Below are 24,745 nucleotides of genomic sequence, written 5' to 3'. Positions count from 1 at the left end.
AGTGAGTCATTTCCAAGTGCTTTGGGTTGTTCCCTCCTCAAAGTCACCACAATATTTTATATCAAGGTGTGCTGCAAATGGGGCAATTCGAGTGGAAGGTTTTGATCAAGTTTTTTTCATCTTCTTTTCTGCTTGTGAGTCAATCAAATATGACCCTTTCATAATCCAAGCATGTGATCACTTGTGGTTACATGGTGCACTTGGGAAATATCATTTTCTTGTGGGTTACCCTGTATCATTTCCACTTTGATTCTTTCGAGATTCATGTGTGATGCTGGGGCAATCCTTGTGTGTTTGTTTTGCATTAGTCCTATATAATATTGGTACAAAGGCCTTGATGTTCTTAGTAACCTTGGGCATATCCCCAATATTCCTATATCAAAATAAGTGTTCAACTACATGGTGGTGCTCCCCTTTGGAACACCCCCATGCTCAAGCTTCAATATATTACTTCACACTCCCATCTTATCCAAGCATCCCATCCCATCAAAGCATCCCATCCTATCCAAGCATCTCATCCTATCAAAACATCCCATCCTATCCAAGCATCCCATACAGTTAGTCCTACGATCATGATCTAATGGTTTTACCCATATCAGAATCATATCTCCTATCAATCCCGTAGTATCCAATCTTGTATCAATCATAATCATAGCTCCTATTGGCACTCAAAATTATAGCCCAAATTTTGAGCACCGTTGAAGAAATTGAGCCCTATAAATGCCCATAACTGCATATGTATCTGGTTGTACCTATGAGCCCCATGAAGTGTTTAATGTTTCTAACACCCTCGATTCAGTGTGTCTAAGTGTTCCATGAAGTTAAATTGACATTCCAAGTTGTTTCGTGAAGTCCCATTTTGAGCATTTATCAAATTTGCATTTTTACCCTAGGTATCAAACAGTGATAGAAGGCCTTGTTTGCATCTTAATATCTTGCACCTAGGAGTGTTTTGTGATTTTCCACTTTGGGAGTGTCTAGTGTCCATACCTAAGAATCTATGTTTCATATTTTGAGTTGTTTCAAATTTTTTTGACTAGGTTTTGAATCCCTCAAAGTTGGTCATTTAATATTGTCATGCTGATGCAATTAGTTTAGAATTCTGGGAAGCCCTGTTTGACGTGCTATAACTTTGACCTAGTTTACCAAAATGTTGAAATTGCTTTTGTGTTGCATTGTAGAGGTCAAAAACTTGTTAAGTTTCAAGTTCAGCTTATCAAGAATCCATTGGATCAATTTTCAAATGCCATTCCAAATGCAATTTTTATCTTTTTACTAGTGTTATCAAGAGCAGATTGATTGGTACTCCTATTCGAGATGTTATAACTTGAGATTCATGATTACCTAGATTAAATGGATTCTACCACTATTTTTTCCTCCAAAAATACTTTAAGTGTGTCAGTTTGCAAGTCATGACAAATCCATCTACACACTTTTCCAGGTCCATTCCATTTGCAAAAAACACTTTTCTGACATTCTTTCTACTTTACAATTCCAAGTAGCTTACTTTGATCGCTCGCTATTTGCATCTTGTTATTCTTCATGAACCCAAATTGTAGATTTATAATGTCCTCATGAAAATGTATCAATGCTCCAGTTTTTGTTCTCCCAAGTTTCAGTCTGTCCAGTTTTCAAAGCCAAATCTGAACCCAATTTATTGCTTTCTGACATGCTTTCTTGCAGGTAATTCTGAGAGGTCAACTTTGACAGCGAATATCTTTTGACTCCAAATTCTTCATAAGACAAGATTTGACAAGGTGCAAGAATGTAGAACAAAAAGTCAGTGTGCCAATTTTCAGAGCTTGATCAGGTGTGCTAGTCAGTTTTTAAGGCCAGACAATGGACCTCTTGGTGCAAAATTAACAAGTTGTAGAAATAGGTGAATTAAGTTTTAAGTGTTGATTCAGCAGTTGAATTTGACTTTGATCATTATCAAATGATGAATAGATCAATTTGAGGATTCACGTGCTCAAAAATGAATTTTTTTTTAGCTAGACCTACTTTTGGGCCTGACTAAATTCATTAGATTTATGACATTTGTGAGGATTAAGGATGTTTTAAAAAAAATGATTATAATGAAATTGACTATAAAGATCTGATGTGAAAGAAACAGTCATTATTAGATTAGGTGGTAAATTCTCTAAGGTTTCGATTTAGGAACACTAGGAAATGTAAAATTTGGAGGACCACTACCTAGTGGGGAGGACATTTCAATGGGACTTATAACTGGATTATTGGAAGGTGCAAGGAAACCTTCTATTTCTGCTATGCAAGGTCTTGCTCTTGGGTTGTGTAAGGAAACTCAAGTGCGGAAACATCTTCATACACTAATCTCATAAGGAAAGTATGGTGCAAATCCTTTTAAAATCTTCTACACTTACAGATTCAATATCATGTAAACAACATTATTGCAGCCAACCATGCATACAGAAAATAGATAGAGAAAGAACACATAACACAAAGATTTGCCAATGGGGAAAAACCTTTCGGTAAAACAACCCCACCCCTCCAAAACCTGCACAATGTATTATCTTCAACACAAGATTACAATACACTTGCAATGCAAGTTCAACATCAACAATAGAAGACTCCAGCAGCACCTCAGTACCTGCAAACTTTCATCTATCACACTATTGCATTACAACATGCAATACTCATTTTATGAACATCTTAAGACCCAACAAAATGCCCACAAAGGAGTTGGGTGTTTTTCATGGCTCAACCACCAAGAAACATGCACAATGCCACGTGTGCATCCAATACCAAGAAAAGGGCGTCCATCCCTTGAATAGACAATGACAACTTGTCATAGAATCTACCAAAAATAGCAGTCACAAGAGAAGTGTAAGGGAATCTGTCATACCAACCTATTTTTGGCATATTCTCTTACACACACCAACCACTCATTCTTGGGTGCCCAAATAGGCCTCATGTCATAAGATGCTCTTACACCTATCATAGCTCATTCCTTAAATAGCTCTTATGTGTCATAGGAATATGTCATAACCATTTCAGCCATGATCTCCTTCGCACACTTCAAGATGCCGACACATGTAAGTGATCAACATGCCAACTAGACATGTACACTCACATTTACATATTATTTGCAAAAATACATTTTACAAAACAAATAATAATAAGAATGGGAATTATACAAGGTTGAGACACCTTATTCCTAACATTCTCCCACTTGTCGAACACCTTGTAAGAGCAATCAGGAACATAACAGGAACTAACCGTTATAGGCCGAAAGGCCCATAGACTCTGAACACCATCTAAACTTCTTAGTGCCCACTGGTTTTGTTAATGCATCTGCAAGATTCTTCACAGTATCTACCTTCTCCAAATTTACCTTTCCATCTTCCACCATATCTCTCACAAAGTGAAACTGCACATCAATGTGCTTCGTTCTGGCATCGAAAGTTGGATTCTTCGCAAGGCAAATAGCACTCTGACTGTCACACCAAATAGTAATCTATTCTACATCAACACCAACATCAGAACACAATCTCTTAAGACAAATGGCTTCCTTACAAGCATGAGTATCAGCCATGTACTCAACTTCTGTAGTGGACAAAGCAACCACAGGTTGTTGCTTACCCATCCAACTGATGGCACCACCAAACATAGTGAACACAATGATCTGATTTCGATCTTACAAATCCAATTGACAACACAAAGGCATCAAACTTAAGGTACCACATCCTAGGAGATTGCTTCAAACCATATAGAGATTTCTTCAATCTGCAAACAAAGGATTCTTTACCTTTAACAATGTAGTGCTCAAGCTGTGACATATAAATCTCTTCCTCCAAATCATCATGAAGGAAAGTTGTCTTCACATCCATCTGTTCTATCTCTAAATCATATGATGTAGCAAGAGATAACAAAAATCTAATGGATGTCAAATTTGCAATAGGAGAGAATATTTCACCATAATCTATTCCCTCTACCTATGAATACCCCTTTGCAGCCAATCTAGCTTTGTACCTTTCAACATTGCCATCTACACAAAATTTCTTCTTGAACACCCATTTACAGCCAACAGATTTTCTCCCTTTAGGCAAAGGTACAAGGTCCCAAGTTTTGTTTTTCTCTAATGAAGCCATCTCATCATCCATAGCCTCAATCCAAGAACCTGCATCTTCCATGCCCAAAGCCTCTTTCACAGATCTAGGCTCATCAGTGTTAGTAATCAAAGAAAAAGAACAACTGGAATCTAACATATAATAACCAAACCTTTCTAGTTGCTTTCTTTCTCTCATAGATCTCCTCAAAGGCTAAGGTTGAGGTTGTTCTTCCTCTTCTTCTGAACTGTCAGAGCTGCTAGAGCTCTCCTCATCATTAGACCCAACATGGTCTCTCTGTTCAGTCTTCTCAGGGGTAGGAGGCAACTAAACAACATCTTTTCCCTTTTTTTTTTCATCTAGTTGTAGCACAATAGGAGAAGATGTTACCTCTCTAAAAATAACATTTCTGCTATATAACACCTTACTAATCACAGGATCCCAAAGCTTGTATCCTTTCACACCAGCACTGTACCCGATGAAAATACATTTAACAACTTTGTTTTCCAACTTAGATCTTTTCAACCTATTTTTGGCATATTCTCTTACACACAACAACCACTCATTCTTGGGCACCCAAATAGACCTCATGTCATAAGATGCTCTTACACCTGTCATAGCTCATTCCTTAAATAGCTCTTATGCATCATAGGAATCTGTCATAACCATTTCAGCCATGATCTCCTTCACACACTTCAAGATGTCGACACATGTAAGTGATCAACATGCCAACTAGACATGTACACTCAGGTGTCTTAACATGAAGGGTTGATGTAGGAGATCTGTTAACCAGATAGCAAGTAGTGGCCACAGCTTTAGCCCAAAACCTTTGTTCTAAACCAGCTCCACTAAGCATACTCCTAGCCTTCTCCATTAGTGTCTTGTTCATTCTCTTTGCAACTCCATTTTTCTCTGAGGTATAAGGAGTTTTCTTATGCCTCTCGATACCTTGTTCTTTATAGAATTGTTCAAACTCTACTGAGAAAAACTCACCACCATTGTCAATTCTCACACACTTAATCTTCTTACTAGTCTGATTCTCTACAAGGGCTTTAAATTCCTTGAATCGACTAAAGACTTGTGTCTTACTTTTAAGGAAATAAATCCATGTCCTTCTACTGTAATCATCTATGAAAGATACAAAAAATACAGACTTGGAGATCAAAGGAACTTTTATAGGACCAAATACATCAGAATGAATAAGATCCAAAACATCAAAAAATATGTGAGAACTAGAGTAAAACTAAACACGATTTTGTTTACCATATACACAGTGTTCACAGAATAAGATCCAAAACATCAGAAAATATGTGAGAACTAGAGTAAAACTAAACACGATTTTGTTTACCATATACACAGTGTTCACAAAAGTCAAACTCGAGATTGCAATCATTTAACCCCTCAACAAGATTCTTGTTTTTTAGGGTTCTGAGACCCTTCTCAGCAATGTGGCAAAATCTCATATGCCACAACATTATCTTTTCTGGAGGAAGCTTTCCTTCCAAAGTGTTTGTATTGCCATCAGAACCAATAACCACAGAATTCTTCACTGCTCATTCAGATGGTGAGGATGAAGAACTGTTACATAGAGGAATACATGCATCTAGCTAAAACAAAGTACCTCTCCCAATACCCTTACCAAGCACCATCAATCCTCTAATCATCTTACATCCTTCTTTCTAAAAAACAACTTTCACACCTACATCGTTCAGCATACTTACAGATAATAGGTTTCCTGCTAGACCTAGAATGTGCATAACTCCATTGATTCCCTTTACTCATCCATCAGGAAATTTGATAGTGACCCTTCTGCGTCCAACTATCTTCAAGTGAGAATCATCACCCAAGTACACCTTTCCACCATCGAACTCTTCATATCTTGAGAACCAATTTTGATGAGAGGTCATGTGAAAAGATGCACCTGAGTCAACCAACCACACATCATCAGATGCATGGGTTGCCAAAGCTACAATGAATGCATCACCATCTTCTTGAGATTTTTCAGAACCAGAATCTGAGGCCTTCTTCTTCTTCTTAGGCTCTTTACAGTCTTTACGAAAGATCCCAGTCTTTCACAGTTCCAATATTTTGCCTTGGACTTATTGGAAGTCTTTGACTTCCCACAGGATTTGGATCTACCCTAATTGACAGACTTATTGTCATTTTTCTTTCCTCTTTTCGTGGATCTCCCACGAACAGCAAGGGCTTCTTTTTTCAAAATAGAAGCCTTTCTCTACATCTCCTCTGATAGCAGTGAAGACACCACATCATCCATTTTGAAGGTGACTAATGTGCTTCCGAGAGCCATCACAAGATGGTCCCGTGAATCCGGTAAAGAACACAAAAGTGTGTAGCAACAATCCTCCTCCTCTAACTTGACACCAGCAGATGTCAACTGTGTAGCCAGCAGATTAAATGCATTTAAATGATCCGTTAAGGATCCACCTTCCTCCATTCACAGAGAATACAACTTCTTCCTCAGGAACAACTTGTTCACCAAAGATTTGGCCTGATACACGACCCCAAGTCTCTCCCACAAACTATATGTGGTTTTCTCATCTAGATTATTCAAAAGGACTGCATCGGTTAAATAGAGTCTTATGAGACCCTTAGCTTTATGATCTTTTATATCCCAATCTGCTTGAGTTATAGTTGCTGGTCTTGTAGCACTTGTAGTCACTTCCCATAGGTCATGATCTTCCAACATGTCTTCCATCTTGAGTTTCCACAACTCAAAATTAGTGCCATTAAATTTCTCCACCTCCATTCTTCTAAATGATGAACTCATCATCTTAATCTGCAAATAAGATTTATGATGCTCTACACAAGACTCCCACTCAACTTGAGATTAGCTCAAAAAACCCTACCCAACAACTAGGATCAAAAGTTGATCAAGCTCTGATACCACTTGTAAGGAAACTCAGGTGCGGAAATAGCTTCCTACACTAATCTCATAAGGAAAGTATGGTGCAAATCCTTTTAAAATCTTCTACACTTATAGATTCAATATCATGTAAACAACATTATTGCAGCCAACCATGCATATAAAAAATAGATAGAGAAAGAACACATAGCACAAAGATTTGCCGGTGGGGAAAAACCTTTCGGTAAAACAACCGCACCCCTCCAAAGCTTGTACAATGTATTATCTTCAACACAAGATTACAATACACTTGCAATGCATGTTCAACATCAATAGTAGAAGACTCCAGTAGCACCTCAGTACCTACAAACTTTCATCTATCACACTATTGCATTACAACATGCAATACTCATTTTATGAACATCTTAAGACCCAACAAAATGCCCACAAAGGAGTTGGGTGTTTTTCATGGCTCAACCACCAAGAAACATGCATAATGCCAGATGTACATCCAATACCAAGAAAAGGGCATCCAACCCTTGAATAGACAATGACAACTTGTCATAGAATCTGCAAAAAATAGCAGTCACAAGAGAAGTGTAAGGGAATCTGTCATACCAACCTATTTTTGGCATATTCTCTTACACACACCAACCACTCATTCTTGAGCACCCAAATAGGCCTCATGTCATAAGATGCTCTTACATCTGTCATAGCTCATTCCTTAAATAGCTCTTATGCATCATAAGAATCCGTCATAAACATTTCAACCATGATCTCCTTCACACACTTCAAGATGCCAACACATGTAAGTGATCAACATGCCAACTAGACATGTACACTCACATTTACATGTTATTTGCAAAACTACATTTTACAAAACAAATAATAATAAGAATAGAAATTATACAAGGTTGAGACACCTTATTCCTAACAGGTTGGACTTACAATTGCTTGAATTTTTCCACATCAAAGCATTAAAAGGGATGTACTCGTTGAGAAGCCAAGTATTATGAGATTCCTTAGATCTATGCATTTTAAGAGGGAAGAAATTGAATTAAAAGCATATACACAATTTTGTTTTTCCCTACCAACTAAGAGAACACATCTCTTGACTCTTTGTACAAAAAATTTACCTTTTACCTTTCCGATGAATGAAAATTTCTTATCATATGCAACTCAAGAGCATTGAAGGACCCTTGTCTCAGGGGATGCTAGAGTCAAACAAATGTTATTTACTTGACTACAAAAATAGATATTTGTCTCCCTAGAGCACCTTGCTTATTGACTAGTATTTTCCATGTGCTGAAGAAAATGATAAGAGAGTGGAGGCTTGCCAAAAGATGGGCATTTGACTTACTGATTTAGGTTCTATCAATACAAGCAAGTCATCCATAAATACTAGTTTGTCTAATCAGTAGCCTAGCATTATACCTATGAAAGTGATTGATGAGTCCATGGACTGGAAAAGTTTGGTAAAGCCAACATTAGAATGTGGGGTTGTAGGGGACTATGACATGATAAACAAATAATTTTTCACCAGAGCTTTCTGGAGCAATTTATTCTGTTGGAAACTAAAGAGCCAAGACATAGTAACTGGGAATGGTTCATGCTCCCAGGTAACTAGTTGGTTCATGTGTTTGAGTAGAGGTATCATGCATTGATAGCAGGGGTTTGATGTTTCTAAAAAAGGAAGCTCCAGAGAAAAGATAAACAAAAAATTCCATGTTTAATCATTGAGCTAAGCTTTTATATTTTGAAATCCACTTCAATCCATGCCAAATGGAAGCTATGAAGACCCATGTTTCAAGTAGCCCATGCATAGCAGAGAACATAGACCCTACACAAAAAATAAAACTGCAGGCAGTGAAAAATTCACAGTCCCAAGGGTTAAAGGTAGTGAAACATGTCTTGGAAAGGAAACTTGTAGGTAAAGGAAACTAGAAAATAATGGGAAGTGCTAGGGAGTTGAAGAAAGCCATGAGAAAAGTTTTCAAAGGGAAGTTTCATGCTAAAGACATGCCCACACATTAAGAAGACTCACGCTGACACTTAGAAGCCACTGCATGCAAAACATAACACGCTAAAGTCGAGAAGAGAAGGCAAAGAGCCTCACACCATTACAGTGGACATCTCACGCCAATCAAGAAGGAAGTTGTAGTCAAAGGAAGAAGACCACGTGAAAAAGAAGCCACCCTCTATGAAAACACAGCACGTGGTGAGTAGTCAGCATGAAAAAAGAGATGCCAGTTAGAAGAAGATCCAACGCATGAACAGGCAGAATATAAACTCTCCAAATGCAAGTACAATGAGCATGGAAACTGCCAATCAGTCAATGTGTTTGTAAGAAATCCACATGCATCATAGAGGAACCCACTTTGTTGATGAAGACCCAAAGGTGATAAGCAAAGTCAAGCTCCATGATAGCAATAGTCAATAAAAAGCCGCAGGGGAGAGAGGTGGTTAAATTTGTTTATCCCATATTGGTTACACGAGAGCTCTTTTAAATTTTTAAATACAATTACAAACACTAAGTTGAAATGTCTGAAAGACAAGCACTTTTGAATTGCAAGCTTGGCTTGTGGGACCTGACCCTTACGTTGAGGCCGGCTGGGTGGAGAAACCCAAGAAATTTTGACCCCAATTTTGTAGGAGGAAAGGACACATGGCAAATTTTGGGAGCCTAGTGTATGAGCCTAAAATTGAGAATAGTAGGCTTACGCTCTTACGTCCAACATAAAAGTGTAAGGCATATTTGAAGAAGCCCCAATGTTATGCTTGCATATGGTCGAGAGGCAGATTTCAAAGGATCTTGATGCTATGAGAAAGAAGTGAAATGTAAAAGCATAAAGGAAATTTAGAAAGGCTCCGGGGATACGCTCAGGCATGAGAGGGTAAAGACAAGTAAAGCCCATATGCATGTAAAGGTAAAAATAAGGGGTTCCAACCTTATGAGAGAGAGATATGGGATATTATTATAATATTAATATTCTCATTGTGTGTATGAACATAAACCCAAATTCAAAGGCCTCTAGTGCTACAGGGAAGGAACTAAGAAAATTAATTAATAATAAAATATTAATTAATTTAAAATATTTGAAGATGTGTCATGGCCAATCAAGTGGTGACAAGTGGCGAATGGAGAAAATATGGATTGTAGAAATAAACTCAAAATGAAAATTCAGAGATTCCCATGCATGATTTGTTCAAATGAAAAATTTGAATTATTTTAAATTTTTATATAGTTCAGACTATATAAATTTTTAAAAAATTTCATTTTTTAATGCTCTGATTTAGTCCAGGAGCTTGTTTTTGAAATGGCCATAATAGGGGCATTTTTTGTCCAAAATAGGTAGTGCAGTATACTGTTGGAACCGAGAGGAAATGAACTATCCATTTTTAAGGTCAGATTATGCACAAGTCTTCACCGGTATGCTCTGTAAGAAGATTTGCAATTTTAGGTGCATTCTTAGTAAAAGGGGCAAAATTTATTATGGAGAATTAGAATCAGTTGGGGAACATATATTGATGTCTGTTGATGCTAAAAAAAATTCTAAAAATGTTTTTACCTTTCTTGAGTTCATTTTTAACCAAATTTTGTCATTCCAGATCAAGCATCAAAATCAATTATCTTGTTCAATCAAATATGTCAGATATTTTGTGATGGTGGAGGCTAAATGATGAAGATTTGATTCACTGATTGAGGGGAGAGATTTGAAGGATGTTTTTAACTTGTTAAGAAGGTTTTTCAAGTGGACAGATGTCATGTTCAGCAGATCTGGGAATGAACTTTTCTCGTATATTTTCTTTTCTTTTCCTCATTGTAAGGTGGGTTCTAGTCTTTGGAGAAAAACTAGTCACTGTTGTAATACCATGTTTTGGATCTAGTTTTGATGTGTTCCCATACTGTGATACCACATTTTTTTAGCAATTTCTCTTTTATGAACAATAGAAATGAAGAGAATATAGATAGTTCAGGTCTTTTAGGTGTTTCTATGTTTTGATTGCATGCATATAAATGTATTATTTCAAGGAAATGAATACAAAAGAGCAAGAATTTCATTAGTTTCATTCTAATTCTCGTCTCTAGTCTCAGTGAATTTTCAATGTTTTATGATCTTTGAACAAAGAGCTAAGGTTATAGTTGCAGTCCCTTAAGGCTGTATTTTATTTTATTGTTTCTTGTGACTCAAGGAGTTATGTAAATGCTTTAGGGAATCAACAGGGTTGCAAGTTTATTGAGAAGGATATCGTGTAAGAATGAGATTCAGATTGAACATGGATGTCTATTTATAAGGTGAATGGATAGATCATATATCTGAAGATACAAATAAGTCTCAGATATCTATATGTATGTGATTAATTCATGGAACTACCCAATAGATAAGGCACTGATCGTTTACAAGAGCACTTGTTCAGCTGCTGCATATTAGGGGTTTTGTTGAATTCAAAACATTTTATTCAAATAATTTCAGTTTTTCATGTCTTGTAGTGGGCTGAAAGGAATTAACCTGCACTCAACTTATGAATTTCATAGATATGCATCTAGCTACTATAGATCTGTGTCATTTCATGAGTTATTAGGAGATATAAGGGGTTTTCATCTACTATTAATAAGTTCATATTTATGTTTTAAATGCACTAGTACCATATCTCAGAACCTTAAGGTTAACCCACCTAGGTCTTGTAGAGCCTGAAGTACTGAAGAAGGAGTTATGCCTTATAGTTGGCCCAAGACTGTAGTCAGGTGTATCCGTCATAGGAAAATGCAAGCCTTAGATGCATTTGTGTGATTTGTTGGTCATTTTCAAAACTGTTAAATCAGGAGCCAATAGCTCCTATATCGATCATTATCATAGCTACTGCATCAATCATAATCTTAGTCATCACCAATCATAAATTCTCAAATCATAATCTCCCCAAATTTCCCATCTTCCAAATCACTTCCTTGGGTTCAATTTAGAAAACCAATAACCCTTCCCCCCTCCCCCTATAGCCAGTGTTCTTAACCATTGGTTATCCTTGCACACAAGGTTTTCCTTTGTGTCATTCTCCCATAGTGAGAGTATGTTCTTCCTTAAACCCCCTCTCTTAGCCACTCCTAGTCCTCCTACTCACCTTAAGTTCTTGTACCTTTCAAGAAGTTATCGGGCCTCACCTTCTCTCCCTGCCACCTTCTTGAGGGGGGCATCATACAACCCATTCTCTCGTCTTCTATTTGAGATTTTGCAACCATGTTGCTTTCAAAGTTTTCTTTGTGTCATCTATCTTCAAACTTCTTTGAAATAGTATTGTTCCAACACTATCTCAAAGAGGGGCAAAATGTAGACACCTAAATCTGATTACATCACTTAAGTAATCCTATTTAGTCATCTCCTAAGGCATCATTAATCAAGCATTTAATATTTCATCAATCTACTGTAATCCCCTAGTTAACTAATTCAATTAATCAATTATAGCCCAATGGATAAAATCAAATGACAAATCCAAAGTCTAATTATCAATTAAATCTCTATTCTCATATTAAATTAAATAAATGCATAAAATTATTTAATTTAATCCCAAAAATCCCCCTTGATCTAATAAATAATTTCAAATCAATTTCCAACCCCTAACTATACCCAAATCCCTACCATTAGGTAAATCCAACCCATTGACCCATGCTATCCCTACTTAACTAACTAATTAACCTACCCCATAAATGCTAGCCCACTTCCATCCCTCTAAAATGCCACTTGCACCCTAAAGCCCTCCTAAGCTAAGCCTAATCCCTTCATTAAGCATGTACACAACTTTAACCAAGAGTTAAGAAAGTCTTAAACCAAACCAAAGTCAAAGTTCTATCATATCCCTCTTGCATTCTAATCCAAGAGCCTTAAAGGCTCTTTAAAGACTTTTACACCTTTTTTTTCACACTCATCCTCCTTCATAACTCCCTCTAGCCACCTATCTTGACCCTCTTCTTTATCCAATCCCCTCATGACACTTGTCACAAGGCTAGAGCTTTGAAGAAGCACAATCCATGTGCTCTCTTCTCCTTGCATCCTAGCCCTCTTTAACCAATTCCCCTTCCTTGAATCCTAACCCTCCATCTCACTACCCCTTGGCCTATAAATTAAACCCTCTCCCTTCACAAATACCATCCACTTCTATGCTAATGATATAATACTATTTTGATAACCTAAGGACTATTAAAATACCATCATAATGGCAAAATCCATCCAAAAATCCATTTTAAGTCACATCCTCCATTGAAGATTGAGAAACATCATTGAGCACACATCTCATCTTTTGGACACATCTATGCATCTAAGGAAAGATTGCTTGGTTTATGAGGTTTGCACATTCTTAGGCTACTTTGGTACTTTAATTCTCTTTTATCCAATCATATATGTTAGTTAAATCTATTATTTTGAATGTTTTGGTTACTCATTGTATTCCTTTAATCATGTCTTTAGGATTCAAAGTACCTAAAAAATTAGAAACCTCCATCTTATGCTTTAGCTTTAACTGAGATCCAGGTCGAACAAATTGACCAACCCTAGTTCCAATAAGTCTCTCCACATGATCAATTCTATCCTCACCACTAGTTTAGTAGCTTCAAAGTCTTCAGAAGCTTCCTCATAACTTTCTTCAATAACCACATGCCTAGTTACACCACCTAAAGCACTTACAATTTCAGCAATGATGTCACTCTTCATCAATGCAATCTCAGATCCGAACTCTTCTCTCATCTTCTCTGAGATCTGTCCTTCTAAAACATCATTAATTTCCCTAGGGTCCAATCTTCTTGCAGGAATCTTCCAAAATTTTAGTAAACCCTAAGTAACAAATTCACCAATCCAGAAGATCAATCAGCCACAAGATCAACCTTCTTTGCCAATCCTGGTGTAAATTGCCTTAGCTTCAATGATCTGTCAACACACTTAGGAACAACCTTCACTCTGATACCACCTGACATAGTAGAAGGTAGGAGTATCCCCAAAGGATATGTTCTAGCCCCTAGTAATATAACCACACAATGGAAAAATAATAGCAAGAAACAATAATGCAAGATCTGATACCAAATCCCAATAATTTGTTCATAAATATAATTGATTACTTGCAATATGCCCAGTTGCAAGGCCTTCTAGGTTAGGGCCAGACACAAATAAAAATTACAAAATTAATTCTATAAGATCTAACAAGATCCAACTTACAAAACCACTCTTAGCTAGTCTAGATACACAACTAGATAAGAACACTAAGAAGAATCTACACTTATACCCTCAGGTCCACCAAGAGATCCTCTAGTTCCTAAGTCACAGCTCTAGCTCTTCAAATTCACATCTATTCTTCATTCCATCCACATGAATGACTAAAACACTCCACAAGACCACTACTTATACCATTCTAAGCCACAATCCAACCAAAAACACAAATTAAATACAAATACATATATTAAATGCCACAAGTCACCCTACAACAACAATTAAATGTTCAAAAATTGATATCTAAGAAAAATTGTGATATCTCCTAGCTCTGATTGAGTTATAACTTGTGCTTCTAAATGTAGGTATAAATTTAGGTCCTCTACAACACCTTAATTCACTAAGGCTAATTCCCCATGTAAAAGTGTACATCCATCCTGAAAATCACACATAGGAGACTTATCGCACAAAATTGCCAAAAATTGATACTCCAGGAGAATTGCCACATCTCACAACCTATAATGAATTAGGACTTGAAATCTTAACCAGAGATAGTAATCTAGGACCTCTTCAATTTTTGAATTTTTCAACCTCTCATTCATTAAGGATAATTAGTTATATGCTCTGCAACAAGCACCTAGAAACAAAAAAAAACACAATTCTAGCAACAAGGTACAAATAGTTCAAACATCAACTCAATCCATCCAATCTCTAAAGGTTCTCCAATGTGTCTCTAACACATCCCTAACCATTAATAGCATAACTCCACCAAATCCAAGCTTGATTCTCCTCAATACTTAACCAAAATCCCTACAAACATGTAGGACTATAGGAAAGCCTAGGATACTCCTACATCAATAGTCCAAAAATTTAATATCAGACTTAGAACAAACCCTAATTAACCCTAAATAGATGAAAAAGTAGACCAAATTCACCCAAAACAACTATAATTGAAAACAACTATAATTGAGTGAACTCCCCATCATTATCCTTGTTATGAATATTAGTGCACCTAGTGCACCCTTGTTCTAGGTGCACTAAATGGTCCTTAATTGACCATTTAAGCATAGTTGCACACCTATGCACCTTGGTAAGGTGCACACATGAGCATGTGCACAACTGCATACATGTTTAGTTTCAAGTAATCATCATGAGGGGAAATTGAATAATTTTTTTAAATGGTGTGTTTGTGCATAAGTGTACGCACATGCACACCTTGATGAGGTACACATGTGTGCATCCTATTATGCCTTAAGTGTATTGGAAAACACAAAAAAGGTGTGCCTATGCACACCTTGAGGAGGTGTACACATGTGCATCTTTTTCCTTAGGTTTCTTTATTAGTTATAAAAAGAAGGTGTGCACATGCACACCTTGAGGAGGTGTGTATGTGTCCACCTTCTTGATGACCTAGGCTTGTTCTTTTAGGTTTAGTTAGATTTTAGTTTCAAGAGTGAAAGAAGGTGTGCACATGCGTACCTTCTTGTGTTTTATTGACCTTAGTCTAGGTGCATGAAGGTGCAAGTGATTGGAAGTACACTTCTAGAGGTGTGGGGGTGAGGAAGTTAGGAGAGCACAAGAGAAGAATGAAGAAATAAAGGGGGGGTTTGACATTTATATAGAATCAAGACCCAAGTGCACACCTCTATAGGTGTGATCTCTTGTAGGTACACACCTTTGAAGGTGTGCACATGCATAAGTGCACATGTGCATCTCTAGAAAGAGATGAGTGTGTACTTGTGCATTCTACAGATCTATGCACCTTGATAAGGTGTACATATGTACTAGTGCACACTTTTGTACTAAAAATACAAAATTTTGATTTTCTCTCTAGATTTGACACTCTAGACTCTCCCAATCAGAGACTAAGGCTTGAACTAGACTCCAACAGGAGTCCAAAAATGACCCGGGCCCTAGACTAGGGGTCTAGGAGACAAAAAAAATACTAAGGGGTCCCTATTTCCAAGAGAAATTGGGCGTGCATTGTGAAACCACAATAGGTAAATGATCTAAGAGATAAATTCAAAGAGAAGTTTCTAGAAAAGAAGAGATAAACAAAATGGTAATTAGATACATTGCATTTGATGGATCAAATCTTGAACCCTAAGATCTATGGTGTTGATTAAGCATAAAAAGATCATAATTTCCTATTTAAGGATGTATAAAGGTGAAATTTTAGTATGTGGGTGTGGAAGAGAGAAAAGTATAGAGTAGTTGTGCATGTATAAAGGACTTATAGAGAATTGGAATAGTTATTGATGTTGTTGATTGGCGAATCTAAGTAGAAGGCTTAATTTATTTAAGAAAAAGTGAAGGGTGATTGCTTGAAGGGTGTACAAGAAAATCTAATATTGAGATGACAATGGAGGTCAGATAGTGAATTGGTATGAGGAGCTAAACAAAGATTTGAACATGCAAAGTGAGTTGTACTAAACATATTAAACCTATTGTTACTTTCTAACCATTGTGAATAGTATTTTACATTTGTTGGTGTTTTGAAACAAAGACAATTTCAAATTACCCCAATGAGAATAAGGTACATCTAGGGGTAGCTAACTCCCATCTTCAACACACCATTTCAAACACCAGGCCAAATATAAGGCTAGACCCTTCTTCTACTTCAGGCTCTGCAAAACCTAAGTGGGTGGACCTTAGATTCAATTTATATAGTACCAGTGCTAAAACATATTCCTAAATCTAAAAAAGTAGATAAAAACCCTAAATATTTGAACACTAATGTAAGGATCTCTAACATGGAATAGCTAATAACATGACCAAAGAACATGATAAGATAAGTTAGGGCATCACATTTCAGTTCTTCAATATTTGAGGGAAAAACATTTGATTAATGATATTGATTTCAGAAAAAACATGACATGACAAACATAACCCTATGATCCCTTAAAATGATCAGTGCTTTATTTATTGGGCGGTCACACAAACCTCTAACACACATCCCTAAAATTCATTAACATATCCCATATATCAAAATTTCCTGATCTATCTATTTACCTTATGAACTAGACATCTGCATCTTTCTAAACCTCATACTTGACCTATCCCTCCATGAGATTTGCAATCTTATGATGATAAATCAAGAATTTACATAACTCCCTGAGTCATAACCAAAATAGATCAACATATACAACCAATAGATTGCAACTCAGTTTCATAATCTTTGTTTACAAAACATAAAAGATCACAAACAACATGAATGAGAGACAGGATATTAGAATGAAGACTAACTTTCTATTCCCTTTTCATTCATTCCTTTGAAACAAATACAATATGATGCATGAAATTGGAATGCAAAACTACCTAATAGATCAAAACTATCTGTATTCTCATTTCTTTTTTGTTCATTACAAGAGAAATTGCTGAAGGAAATGGTATCACAGTCATGAAAACATATCAAGTGTTGGATATAATTGTCTAATTGTGTGTTTTCTTTGATGTTACCCAAATGTCAAATTAATTGGTAGTCAGTGCTTACTAAGCTTAGTTAGTCAGCAAAGCAATTTTTTGTGTCTATCGAGCATTCTTGGAAATTACTCTGTGGAAATAGTGTCTACCGAGCTCACTCAAGCATCAAAGGAAAATGTAGCAGGAAGTAGTGTTAACTAAGCTCTCATGGTTAACGAAGGCAAGTTAGTGTTTATTGATTCCACTTAGTTTCCAAATGATTTTGCAAGATCACAGTGTTAACCGAGCTTCTATTGGTTAAATGCAAGAAATATTTTCACAAATAGTGTTTACTGAGTAGGGTCAGCCAATGAAGGATTTTTTTATTTTGGAAAATAAATTTTAATTGTTTCAAGTAATAATTCTAGCCAACTAAGGTAATAATTATTGGTAATTTTAACTTGTAATTGGGCTAACTTGCTAATCTAAAAGGTATATATGAAAGGTCAAGTTGAGAATTCTATTATGTAATGAACAAGTATGCAAGTGTATTGATTGTTTGAAGAGGAAAATGTGAGCAAACTTTGAAGTTTGGTTAGATACCCTTGAGGAGAAGCAAAGTAATATTTGATTAGGAAGGATCTAATGTCAAATAGAATAGAGATCTATAATCAACAATTCAGTTGCATGGTCATTTTATTATTACTTTCTTATCATTGCAGTAGTGATTCCAAAATCTCTTAGCAGATTTGGTCTAATAGCCTTTTCTAAATCTTCTAACAAGGTGATAATTTTTTTCTAAAGACCTCTTGCAAGGCCACTCTTAATAGGATGATTAAATCCTCTAACAAGGTCACACCTAACAATGTGTTTTGTAACCTTTAACTAGGTTAGCTCCTAATAGGGCTCACTTTAGAAGAGTGAAAATCAGTAGCTAGTTACTTGGTGGTTTTTCCCATATTGGGTTTCCATGTTAAATTTAGTGTCTCATGTGTTCATGTTATTTCTTTTATGCTTGCATGTTAATCACTATGAATGTTTAAGATCTATTAAAGTTAACATACACTACATCAACCGAGTTACAACAATTTCTATATGTTTATCGAGTGACAGTGGTAACTAGTTTTATTAGACATCTAAGGGATCTGTGGATTTATTTTTGTAGTAACTAATTCACCCACCCCCCCCTCTCAGTTACTCCATCTATATTTCCAACAATTGGTATCAAAGCATTTGGTGCTTGTAGGAAAGGTTTCAAGGACCTAAGCTAAAGATCAAGATGTCTTACAAGAGAGAAATTCCAAGGTGTAACAGGGATAAATGTTTAGCATGGCAAGGTCTCATGAGACTTTATCTAGCTTCTATTGGAGATACAAGATTTAAATACCTTGATGAATAATATACAACTCCTTCTGGTACATTATTTGTTAATGACATTTTTGAGAAAAAGACTCATAACACCATGGTGATAGACATTTCATCTACTTTAAGCTATGAAGAATTTGATCACATCAAGGACTGCAAAACTACCTTTGAAATATGGAACAAGCTAAAGGATATCTATGGAGGTGATGACAATGTGAGGAGAGCCAAAGCAAAAAGTCTAAGAGGACAATTTGATCAGGCGAGAATGAGAGAGGATGAAAACATTTCCAAATATGTTGAAATGATCAAAGCAAGTGTTAGTGCAATCAAAGCTTCTGGAGGAGATATGAAGGAAGAAATAGTTTTAAGTAAAGTTCTTAGAACATTGCTTCTCATTTATTCAATTAGAGTATTTGCAATTCAACAAAGAAGATGTGAAGCAAATCATAAGATAACTTTGGATGCCATAGTAGGAAGATATACTACATTTGAGCTAGATAACTATGACAATTATGTTCCACCTTTCAAGAATATTGAATTTACATTTGAAGTTAAGCTTTCACTCAAAGAAAAAGGCAAGAAAATAAAGGACACTCAGTCAGAAAGTGAAGAAGAATCAGAGGAAATTTTTGAGAGTGATCTAGAAGTTGTTGAAGCTCTAATTGCAAGGAAATATTCTAGAGGTAGAGGAAAATACAAAGGTAAAGTTCCCCTAATTTGTTTTACATGTGAGAAAATTGGTCATATTGCAACCAAGTGCCCAAAAAAAGCTATCAAGGATGAGAAGAAAGGTCACAAGTGCAATGGAAAGAAAGATTTCAAATCATTCAAGGAAAAAAGTAAGAAAACATATTTTATGGCTAAGGATTGTAAGGATTCTAATAATAGTGAAGATGAAATTGTTTACATTGTTATGAAAGATGAATCTAATAATGATGATGAAGATAAGATGGAACTTATCTCTCATTTGAGAAAAAATGATACATGGATCATAGACAATGGTTGTTCACATCATATGACTGGTGACAAAATAAAGTTTGAACATTTTGAAGATTATGATGGTGGCAATGTAAGGTTTGGAAATAAAAAACCTGGTTGCATAAAAGGAAGAGGTCGAATCTCATTAACCAAAGAACTTGTATGTGATAATGCCTATTGGGTTGAAGGACTAAAATATAATCTGTTGAGTGTGGCATAACTAATCAATATTGGATTCAAGGTGGAATTCATACATGGCAAGGCAAGACTACTGGATGACAAAGGAAAACTGATTGGATCAGGAAAACAAACAAAAGGTAACTTATTTTATCTTGATCTTGGTGAATGCTCATGTTTTATTTCTTAAGTTGAAGAAATTTGGTTATGGCACAGAAGGTTATGTCATGTAAATTTTGATAACATGGTGAAAATAAGAAAATTAAAGAAGGTAAGAGGCATTCCTAGTTTGAAGAAACCTAGTGTTGGTTTATGCAAGAATTGTTAAATTGGAAAAATGGGAAAGACTAGCTTCAAAAGTAAAAACTATTAGTCTAGAGATATTTTGGAAATTGTACATATTGATTTGTGTGGATCTATTGGAATTGAGAGCTATGGTGGAGAAAAGTTCTTCATTCTTTTTGTTGATGACTATTCTAGAATGATGATTGTTATGTATCTGAGAGAAAAGTTAGAAGCATTTGAGAAGTTCAAATGGTATTTGGCTATAATAGAGAAAGAAATAGGGAAAAGATTGAAATTCTTAAGGTTGGACAGAGGTGGTGAATTCATCTCCAATGAATTCAATAACTTTTGCATTGAAAGAGGAATCAAGAGACAGTTATCAACCCCTAGAACTCCCAAATAGAATGGAATAGCTGGAAGGAGGAATAGATCTATCATGGATTATGTAAGGACTCTAATGATTGAAAAGAAAATTTTTATCAAATACTAAAAGGAAGCTATCAACACTGCAATTGATACTTTGAACCAAGTACAGCTAAAAGACTCATTCAAAACCCCCTATGAGTTATAGTATGGCTATAAACCCAATGTAAGTTACCTAAAAGTATTTGCAAGTAAATTTTACATTTTGAAAGAATCTAGAAGAGGCAAATTTGATGTGAAAGGTGATGAAGGTATATTTTTGGAATATTCTTGCAAGAGTAAGGCATATAAATGTTTGAATTTTTCTACTCACAAAATCATAGAAAGTGCACATGTGAAAGTTGATGAGTTTGCAGAAAGGATTGAAGAAGAAAGCAAAAAGGAACCAAAGATTACAGGAGATTTTTTTTCATTGAACCTGATACATTGTCAAATACATCTATCAATTAGGAGACTTCTACTCCCAAGTCTTCCTTAATCACCGAGTTGCAAGAAGTTCAAGCTGAGTCACAAGGACTCGAGTCACATTCTAAAGCTACCAAGCCAATGCCTACCAAGTCTAAGTAGCTGGAACCTGAAGTTGAAGTTGAAGAGGATGACAATGCAATTCATTCAAAAAGTAAGGAACCTGTATTGGCCAAGTATGTAAGGAGGCATCATGTACTAGATCAAATTATTATAGACAAATTAGAAGGTACTATGACAAGAAGCTAAAAGGTACTTGTTTACTTGCTAATTTTGAACCTAGAAATGTCAAAGATGCATTGGAAAATGAAAGTTGGATTGAGGCTATGAATGAAGTGATAGATAAAATAGAGAAAAACAAAATCTGGACTCTCGTACCTAGGCCTAAAGATAAAAATGTGATTGGAACTAAATGGGTATTCAGGAATAAGTTGAATGAAGATGGTAAGGTATCCAGAAATAAAGCTAGATTGGTATGTAAAGGCTACTCTCAAGAAGAAGGAATTGATTATGGTGAGACTTTTGCTCCTATTGCAAGATTGGAAGGTGTCAAGATCCTACTAGCATATGTAGCATATAATGGATTTAAGTTATATCAAATGGATGTCAAATGAACATTTCTCAATGGTCTACATTGAGCAACCTAAAGGTTTTGTTCATCTAGAAAAAAGGGACATGGTCTGCAAATTACACAAAGCATTGTATGGTCTGAAACAAGCCCCTAGAGCATGGTATGAAAGATTGCATAAGTCTACATTGAGCAACCTAAAGGTTTTGTTGATCTAGAAAAAAGGGACATGGTTTGAAAATTACAAAAAGCATTGTATGGTCTAAAACAAGCCCCTAGAGCATGGTATGAAAGATTGCATAACTACCTTATTCAGATTAGTTTTTAGAAAACTAATGATAATAGTACCTTATACATCAAGGAAGGACTAGATTAGAAGATTTTTTTGGCAGAAATATTTGTGGATGATACTTTGTTTATAGAGAATGATGATCTATGCAAAGAATTTTCAAAAAAAATGAACAAAGAATTTGAAATGTCTATTTTTGGTGAGATTAAGTTCTTTGTTGGTCTTTAGATTCAACAGAGCAAGAATGGTATCTATATCACTCAGTCTAAGTATATCAAGGAGATACTCAAAAATTTTGGTATGGAAGATTCTAAAATAGTTGGAACTCCCATGTGTACTAGACTAAAGCTTACCAAAGATGATGATTCAAAAGAGGTAGATAAAACCTTATATAGATCAATGATTGGAAAATTATAGTATGTAGTTCATACAAGGCCTGATATTGCTCTTGTAGTTGGTATAGTGGCAATATTTTTGGTAAAACCCAAAGAAAATCACATGATGGCAATCAAAAGGATCTTTAGATACTTGAAAGGCACTAAAGATTATGGATTGTGGTATAAATTTGGAGGAAATCTAGACTTAAAAGTGTTTACTAATGTTGATTGGGTAGAAAACATTGATGACAAAAAGAGTGCAAGTGGTGGAGCATTCTTTCTTGGAAAAATATTGGTGTCTTGGACAAGCAAAAAGAAAAATTGCACATCCCAATCTACAGCAGGAGTATGTTGCAGTAGTAGTGAAATATTCTAATATTTTTTCATTTAAACAATTGTTGGAAAGTATGAAGGTTGAGATCAAAGAGCCAGTTGTTATGTTTTGTGATAATACAAGTGCAGTTAATATATCAAAGAATCCAGTGATGCATTCCAAAACCAAGCACATTTTTATAAAGTACCACTTTGTCAGAGAATTAGTGTAGGACAAGGAAATCAAATTGGAATATGTACATATAAAAGAACAAATTGCAAACATATTTACCAAGCCATTACTAAGGATGCATTTTTGTATCTAAGAGGTAAGTTAGGGGTCATTCCACTATCTGAAGCTCACTAAAATAAAGTTTTAGTTATGCATCAACAGGAACCAAGTTGAAGATCTATCGGTTGATGCAGCATAGTCATAGGAACATTGCATATGAATCAGTACTCAAGGGTATTAATACTCATTTGGTATGTGTTGTCTTTGGAATGTGTTGTCAAAGAGGGAGAGTTTACTATCATATCTTTCTAAAATTTGAATTTGTTTGAGGAAGAGTTTTCTATTTGGAAAAGAAGCTATGTAATTCCTTCACAGAGGGAGATTGTTGCATGAGAGAAGTTTGTGGCATAAAATCTAAGAGGGAGAAAATTTTCTATCAGAGATAGACTTACAATTTTCAAATTTTATTATGCTATGTCATGTTTTGTTGCCATCAATGCCAAAGAGGGAGATTGTTGGACACAATTATCTAATTGTGTGTTGTCTTTGATGTAACGCAAATGTCATATCAGTTGGTAGTTAGTGTTTACCAAGCTTAGTTGGTCAGAAAAGCAATTTTTTTTGTCTACCGAGCATTCCTAAAAATTACTCTATGGAAATAGTGTCTATTGAGCTCACTCAGGTGTCGAAGGAAAATGTGGCAAGAAGTAGTGTTAACTAGGCTCTCATGGTTAACAAAGGAAAGTTAGTATTTATTGAGTCCACTCAGTCTCCAAAGGATTTTGCAGGATCACAGTGTTAACCGAGCTTTTGTTGGTTAAACGTAGGAAATCTTTTTAGGAACAATATTTACCAAGCAGGGTTGGCCAATGAAGGTTTTTGTTATTTTGGGAAATAAAGTTTAATTGTTTCAAGTAATGATTCTAGGCTACTGAGGTAATAATTATTGGTAATTGTAACTTGTAATTGGGACAACCTGCTAATCTGAAAGGTATATATGAAAGGTCGAGTTGAGAATTCTATTGTGTAATGAACGAGTATGCAAGTGCATTGATTGTTTGAAGGGGAAAGTGTGAGGAAACTTTGAAGGTTGGTCAAATACTCTTGAGGAGTAGCAAAGTAATATTTGATCACAAAGGATCTAATGTCAAGGAAAATAGAGATTTGTAATCAGCAATTTAGTTGCATCTCATTCAAGTCATTTCATTGTTACTTTCTTATCATTGTAGCAGTGATTCCAAAATCTCTTAGTAGATTTGTTTTAACAACCATTTGTAAATCCTCTAACAAGGTGACAGTTCCATTAAATTGTTCTAAAGACCTCTTGCAAGGCCACTCTTAATGGGGTGATTAAATCCTCTAACAAGGTCACACCTAACAATGTGTTTTGTAACCATTAACGAGGTTGGCTCCTAATAGGGCTCACTTCAAAAGAGTGAAAATCAGTAGCTAGTTACTTGGTGGTTTTTCCATATTGGATTTCCACGTTAAATTTGGTGTCTCATGTGTTCATGTTATTTCTTTTATGCTCACATGTTAATCACTGTGAATGATTAATATCTATTAAAGTTAACATACAATGCATCTACTGAGTCACAACAATTTTTGTATGTTTATCGAGTGACAGTAGTAACTAGTTTTATCAGACATCTAAGGGATCTATGGATTTTTTATTTTAGTAACTGATTCACCCCTCACCCCCTCTTAGTTACTCCATCTATATTTCCAACAATCAAAAACTAGAACCAACCA

This window comes from Cupressus sempervirens, chromosome 2, assembly GCF_028749045.1.
Source record: "Cupressus sempervirens isolate cs-2001-9-10 chromosome 2, ASM2874904v1, whole genome shotgun sequence".
NCBI lineage: Eukaryota > Viridiplantae > Streptophyta > Pinopsida > Cupressales > Cupressaceae > Cupressus > Cupressus sempervirens.
Note: the sequence above shows the minus strand (reverse complement) of the source record.